The sequence below is a fragment of the Oncorhynchus tshawytscha genome, linkage group LG29 (genome assembly GCF_018296145.1).
Source record: "Oncorhynchus tshawytscha isolate Ot180627B linkage group LG29, Otsh_v2.0, whole genome shotgun sequence".
Classification (NCBI taxonomy): domain Eukaryota; kingdom Metazoa; phylum Chordata; class Actinopteri; order Salmoniformes; family Salmonidae; genus Oncorhynchus; species Oncorhynchus tshawytscha.
The window spans coordinates 30,587,109-30,594,828 of record NC_056457.1 but is presented as its reverse complement, the minus strand read 5'-3'; positions in this window follow the sequence as shown (position 1 = coordinate 30,594,828).

Here is a 7,720-nt window from a genome sequence, read left to right as displayed (position 1 = left end):
ATTGCCATGTCCCCAACATTACCAACTATCCAGCTTTACCATGTCTCCAACATTACCAACTACAAACATTACCATGCCCCCAACATTACCAACTACCCAACATTGCCATGTCCCCAACATTACCAACTACCCAACATTACCAACTACCCAACATTGCCATGTCCCCAACATTACCAACTATCCAGCTTTACCATGTCCCCAACATTACCAACTACAAACATTACCATGCCCCAACATTACCAACTACCCAACATTACCAACTACCCAACATTACCATGCCCCCAACATTACCAACTACCCAACATTACCAACTACCCAACATTGCCATGTCCCCAACATTACCAACTACCCAACATTACCAACCACCCAACATTACCAACTACCCAGCATTACCATGTTCTCAGCATTACCAACTACACAACATTACCAACTACCCAGCATTGCCATGTCCCCAACATTACCAACTATCCAGCTTTACCATGTCTCCAACATTACCAACTACCCAACATTGCCATGTCCCCAACATTACCAACTACCCAACATTACCAACTACCCAACATTGCCATGTCCCCAACATTACCAACTATCCAGCTTTACCATGTCTCCAACATTACCAACTACAAACATTACCATGCCCCCAACATTACCAACTACCCAACATTGCCAACTACCCAACATTGCCATGTCCCAAACATTACCAACTACCCAACATTACCAACTACCCAACATTGCCATGTCCCCAACATTACCAACTCCAGCTTTACCATGTCCCCAACATTACCAACTACAAACATTACCATGCCCCCAACATTACCAACTACCCAACATTACCAACAAACATTACCATGCCCCCAACATTACCAACTACCCAACATTACCAACTACCCAACATTGCCATGTCCCCAACATTACCAACTACCCAACATTACCAACTACCCAACATTACCAACTACCCAACATTACCATGTCTCCAACATTACCAACTACCCAACATTACCATGTCCCCAGCATTACCAACTACCCAACATTACCAACTACCCAACATCACCATGCCCCCAACATTACCAACTACCCAACATTACCAACTACCCAACATTGCCATGCCCCCAACATTACCAACTATCCAGCTTTACCATGTCTCCAACATTACCAACTACCCAACATTACCATGTCCCCAACATTACCAACTACCCAACATTACCAACTACCCAACATTGCCATGTCCCCACCATTACCAATTATCCAGCTTTACCATGTCTCCAACATTACCAACTACCCAACATTACCATGTCCCCAACATTACCAACTACCCAACATTACCAACTACCCAACATGACCATATCCCCAACATTACCAGCTAACCAACATTACCAACTATCCAACATTACCATGTCCCCAACATTACCAACTATCCAGCTTTACCATGTCTCCAACATTACCAACTACCCAACATTACCAACTACCCAACATTACCAACTACCCAACATGACCATATCCCCAACATTACCAACTATCCAGCTTTACCATGTCTCCGACATTACCAACTACCCGACATTGCCATGTCCCCAACATTACCAACTATCCAGCTTTACCATGTCTCCAACATGACCAACTACCCAACATGACAATATCCCCAACATTACCAACTAACCAACATTACCAACTATCCAACATTACCATGTCCCCAACATTACCAACTATCCAGCTTTACCATGTCTCCAACATTACCAACTACCCAACATTACCAACTACCCAACATTACCAACTACCCAACATGACCATATCCCCAACATTACCAACTATCCAGCTTTACCATGTCTCCAACATTACCAACTACCCAACATTGCCATGTCCCCAACATTACCAACTATCCAGCTTTACCATGTCTCCAACATTACCAACTACCCAACATGACCATATCCCCAACATTATCAACTATCCAGCTTTACCATGTCTCCAACATTACCAACTACCCAGCTTTACCATGTCCCCAACATTACCAACTACCCAACATTACCAACTACCCAACATGACCATATCCCCAACATTACCAACTATCCAGTTTACCATGTCTCCAACATTACCAACTACCCAACATTGCCATGTCCCCAACATTACCAACTATCCAGCTTTACCATGTCTCCAACATTACCAACTACCCAACATTACCAACTACCCAACATTACCAACTACCCAACATTACCAACTACCCAACGTTACCATGTCCCCAACATTACCAACTACCCAACGTTACCATCGCTCTAACATTTTATACTTTATTAACCTTATTTTACCAGGTAAATTGACTGAGAACACGTTGTCATTCACAGCAACAACCTGGGCAATAGTTACAGGTGGGATGAGTGGGGATGATTATGTGGCCATGATGGTATGAGGGCCAGATTGGGAATTTAACCAGGACACCGGGGTTAACACCCCTACTCTTATGATAATTCCCATGGGATCTTTAGTGGCCACAGAAAGTCAGGCCACCCGTTTAACATCCCAACCGAAAGACGGAACCTTACTATGTCCCCAACTCATATATTACTTCCTCTCTATGCCATATTTGCACATACAGCACAGTATTCGGGGGGCATGAGAGCTTCTCACACAGCTCAAGTGTTTTTTAGCCCTTGGGGTTAATGGCACCATGACAAACTCGTTAGCATTTAAACCATCACCGCTCAAAGATGACAGCCTCACTCGCTGACAATTAACAGCTAAGAGAACAAACATTCATCTTACTCTTTGACTTACATTGTCAGCAACACCACGCTTTAGTGCTCTGTCTTGAAAGCTAAGTGTGTGTTGTGTTTTTACCTGAATGATTTGATTTGTCAGTTCGTGATTTGATTTAAGACTGAGGGGCCTGAGTTCCCAGCTTCTCTCCTCTCTCTCCTATTTTATTCAGAATCAGACAGCTATTAGAGTTCGGAGAGTTCTTGAACGCTTCCCAAAATGCGATGCCAGAGTAGGTGACTCACTGTTTCCCAATAGGCATTCTTGGCATAGTGGCGTTCCCTTTTATAAGCATCCATCCATAGTGGGGAATGATGGAGGGAAAGCTGACAATCTGCAGGGGGATTACTGTATAGAGCTTGTTCTTATTCTTGTTCCTGAATGATGTTTAGATGTACTTGAATGATTTTAAAGCTCTTGGAATATAAGATTCCTCCGCTTACGCTGCCAAATGATTAAGTACTCCCCTTTTCACCAGGGATCTTAAACGTTCACATTAAAGGAAGATACATGTTTCTTTAACTGATGACGAGGAAAGAAGATGACAAACATCCCAGAATATAAAACGGCTGCTGTCTCAAAGTGCTCTTTCACAGCATCTTTTAATTTTATTTCTGACTGCCGATCAGACCCTGGCGTGTCACTTTGGTTGCGTGGTGATGCTTCAACGGCACCATTCCATTTACAGGATGATGCATAGAAAGTTCTAGGTGGTGTTCAGTCGCTGCCTTTCTATTCACATTGACTCTCCCATCTGATTGGGGGAGATCAGAGGAAGTGCACCTGTCTCCAGTTGTCACATACATGGGAGTGGGAACACATGGGCAGGGGTTGAAAGTAACGCTGGAGGGGAGGGGTTGAAAGTAGGGCTGGTGGGGAGGGGTTGAAATTAGGGCTGGAGGGGAGGGGTTGAAATTAGGGCTGGAGGGGAGGGGTTGAAATTAGGGCTGGAGGGGGGGGGTTGAAATTAGGGCTGGAGGGGAGGGGTTGAACGTAGGGCTGAAGGGGAGGGGTTGAAAGTAACACTGGAGGGGAGGGGTTGAAAGTAGGGCTGGAAGGGAGGGGTTGAAAGTAACGCTGGAAGGGTTGAAAGTAGGGCTGGAGGGGAGGGGTTGAAAGTAGGGCTGGAGGGGAGGGGTTGAAAGTAACGCTGGAGGGGAGGGGTTGAAAGTAGGGCTGGAGGGGAGGGGTTGAAAGTAGGGCTGGAGGGGAGGGGTTGAAAGTAACACTGGATGGGAGGGGTTGAACGTAACACTGGATGGGAGGGGTTGAACGTAACACTGGAGGGGAGGGGTTGAAATTAGGGCTGGAGGGGAGGGGTTGAAAGTAACACTGGATGGGAGGGGTTGAACGTAACACTGGATGGGAGGGGTTGAACGTAACACTGGAGAGGAGGGGTTGAAATTAGGGCTGGAGGGGAGGGGTTAAACGTAGGGCTGGAGGGGAGGGGTTGAAAGTAACACTGGAGGGGAGGGGTTGAAAGTAGGGCTGGAGGGGAGGGGTTGAAAGTAACGCTGGAGGGGAGGGGTTGAAAGTAGGCTGGAGGGGAGGGGTTGAAAGCAGGGCTGGAGGGGAGGGGTTGAAAGTAACACTGGATGGGAGGGGTTGAACGTAACACTGGATGGGAGGGGTTGAACGTAACACTGGAGGGGAGGGGTTGAAAGTAACGATGAAGGGGAGGGGTTGAAATTAGGGCTGGAGGGGAGGGGTTGAACATAACGCTGGAGGGGAGGGGTTGAACATAACGCTGGAGGGAGGTGTTGAAAGTAGGGCTGGAGGGGAGGGGTTGAAAGTAGGGCTGGAGGGGAGGGGTTGAAAGTAGGGCTGAAGGGGAGGGGTTGAAAGTAACACTGGAGGAGGGGTTGAAAGTAATGCTGAAGGGGGGGGTTGAAAGGAGGGCTGGAGGGGAGGGGTTGAAAGTAACACTGGAGGGGAGGGTTGAAAGTAACGCTGGAGGGGAGGGGTTGAACATAACGCTGGTGGGGAGGGGTTGAAAGTAGGGCTGGAGGGGAGGGGTTGAAAGTAACACTGGAGGGGAGGGGTTGAAAGTAACGCTGGAGGGGTTTAACGTAACTGGAGGGGAGGGGTTGGTAACACTGGAGGGGAGGGGTTGAAAGTAACGCTGGAGGGGAGGGGTTGAAAGTAACGCTGGAGGGGAGGGGTTGAAAATAACACTGGAGGGGAGGGGTTGAAAGTAACACTGGAGGGGAGGGGTTGAAAGTAGGGCTGGAGGAGGGGTTGAAAGTAGGGCTGGAGGGGAGGGGTTGAAAGTAACGCTGGAGGGGAGGGGTTGAAAGTAACACTGGAGGGGAGGGGGTAACGCTGGAGGGGTTTAACGTAACTGGAGGGGAGGGGTTGAACGTAACACTGGAGGGGAGGGGTTGAAAGTAACGCTGGAGGGGAGGGGTTGAAAGTAACGCTGGAGGGGAGGGGTTGAAAGTAACACTGGAGGGAGGGGTTGTAACGCTGGGGGAGGGGTTGAAAGTAGGGCTGGAGGGGAGGGGTTGAAAGTAACACTGTAGGGGAGGGGTTGAAAGTAGGGCTGGAGGGGGTTGAAAGTAACGATGAAGGGAAGGGGTTGAACGTAACACTGAAGGGGAGGGGTTGAAAGAGGGCTGGAACGGAGGGATTGAAAGTAGGGCAGAAGGTGAGGGGTTGAACATAAGGCTGAAGGGGAGGGGTTGAAATTAGGGCTGGAGGGGAGGGGTTGAAATTAGGGCTGGAGGGGAGGGGTTGAACGTAGGGCTGAAGGGGAGGGGTTGAAAGTAACACTGGAGGGGAGGGGTTGAAAGTAGGGCTGGAAGGGAGGGGTTGAAAGTAACACTGGAAGGGTTGAAAGTAGGGCTGGAGGGGAGGGGTTGAAAGTAGGGCTGGAGGGGAGGGGTTGAAAGTAACGCTGGAGGGGAGGGGTTGAAAGTAGGGCTGGAGGGGAGGGGTTGAAAGTAGGGCTGGAGGGGAGGGGTTGAAAGTAACACTGGATGGGAGGGGTTGAACGTAACACTGGATGGGAGGGGTTGAACGTAACACTGGAGGGGAGGGGTTGAAATTAGGGCTGGAGGAGGGGTTGAAAGTAACACTGGATGGGAGGGGTTGAACGTAACACTGGATGGGAGGGGTTGAACGTAACACTGGAGAGGAGGGGTTGAAATTAGGGCTGGAGGGGAGGGGTTAAACGTAGGGCTGGAGGGGAGGGGTTGAAAGTAACACTGGAGGGGAGGGGTTGAAAGTAGGGCTGGAGGGGAGGGGTTGAAAGTAACGCTGGAGGGAGGGGTTGAAAGTAGGCTGGAGGAGGGGTTGAAAGTAGGGCTGGAGGGGAGGGTTGAAAGTAACACTGGATGGGAGGGGTTGAACGTAACACTGGATGGGAGGGGTTGAACGTAACACTGGAGGGAGGGGTTGAAAGTAACGATGAAGGGGAGGGGTTGAAATTAGGGCTGGAGGGGAGGGGTTGAACATAACGCTGGAGGGGAGGGGTTGAACATAACGCTGGAGGGGAGGTGTTGAAAGTAGGGCTGGAGGGAGGGGTTGAAAGTAGGGCTGGAGGGGAGGGGTTGAAAGTAGGGCTGAAGGGGAGGGGTTGAAAGTAACACTGGAGGGGAGGGGTTGAAAGTAATGCTGAAGGGGAGGGGTTGAAAGGAGGGCTGGAGGGGAGGGGTTGAAAGTAACACTGGAGGGGAGGGGTTGAAAGTAACGCTGGAGGGGAGGGGTTGAACATAACGCTGGTGGGGAGGGGTTGAAAGTAGGGCTGGAGGAGGGGTTGAAAGTAACACTGGGGGAGGGGTTGAAAGTAACGCTGGAGGGGTTTAACGTAACTGGAGGGGAGGGGTTGAACGTAACACTGGAGGGGAGGGGTTGAAAGTAACGCTGGAGGGGAGGGGTTGAAAGTAACGCTGGAGGGGAGGGTTGAAAATAACACTGGAGGGGAGGGGTTGAAAGTAACACTGGAGGGGAGGGGTTGAAAGTAGGGCTGGAGGGGAGGGGTTGAAAGTAGGGCTGGAGGGGAGGGGTTGAAAGTAACGCTGGAGGGGAGGGGTTGAAAGTAACACTGGAGGGGAGGGGTTGAAAGTAACGCTGGAGGGTTTAACGTAACTGGAGGGGAGGGGTTGAACGTAACACTGGAGGGGAGGGGTTGAAAGTAACGCTGGAGGGGAGGGGTTGAAAGTAACGCTGGAGGAGGGGTTGAAAGTAACACTGGAGGGAGGGGTTGAAAGTAACGCTGGAGGGGAGGGGTTGAAAGTAGGGCTGGAGGGGAGGGGTTGAAAGTAACACTGTAGGGGAGGGGTTGAAAGTAGGGCTGGAGGGGGGGTTGAAAGTAACGATGAAGGGAAGGGGTTGAACGTAACACTGAAGGGGAGGGGTTGAAAGTAGGGCTGGAACGGAGGGATTGAAAGTAGGGCAGAAGGTGAGGGGTTGAACATAAGGCTGAAGGGGAGGGGTTGAACATAATGCTGAAGGGGAGGGGTTGAACATAATGCTGATGGGGAGGGGTTGAACATAATGCTGAAGGGGAGGGGTTGAACATAACGCTGAAGGGGAGGGGTTGAACATAATGCTGATGGGGAGGGGTTGAACATAATGCTGAAGGGGAGGGGTTGAACATAACGCTGAAGGGGAGGAGTTGAACATAGGACTGAAGGGGAGGAGTTGAAAGTAAGGCTGAAGGTGAGGCCTTCAGTCACTGACTGAACCATGAAGACAGGAGCCAAAGTGGGGCACGCTTGAGTTCTGCTATCATTTTGTGTTGAAGCGAAGGTGGTTTATTCTACCTCCAGACACATCTACCTCAGCATACCAATGTTTCCTACATGGGTTTGTTGCTGGGAACCATTATTCACAGCTTATCATAACCAAATGTTGCTTGGTATCAACTGAAAATCAAAGTAATAACTAAACCATACCCTTGACTAAAGAAAACATTTGCTTACTAAACCCTTGACTAGTTGCTTGTCTGGAAGTTAAACTTACGTAACCTCTTGTA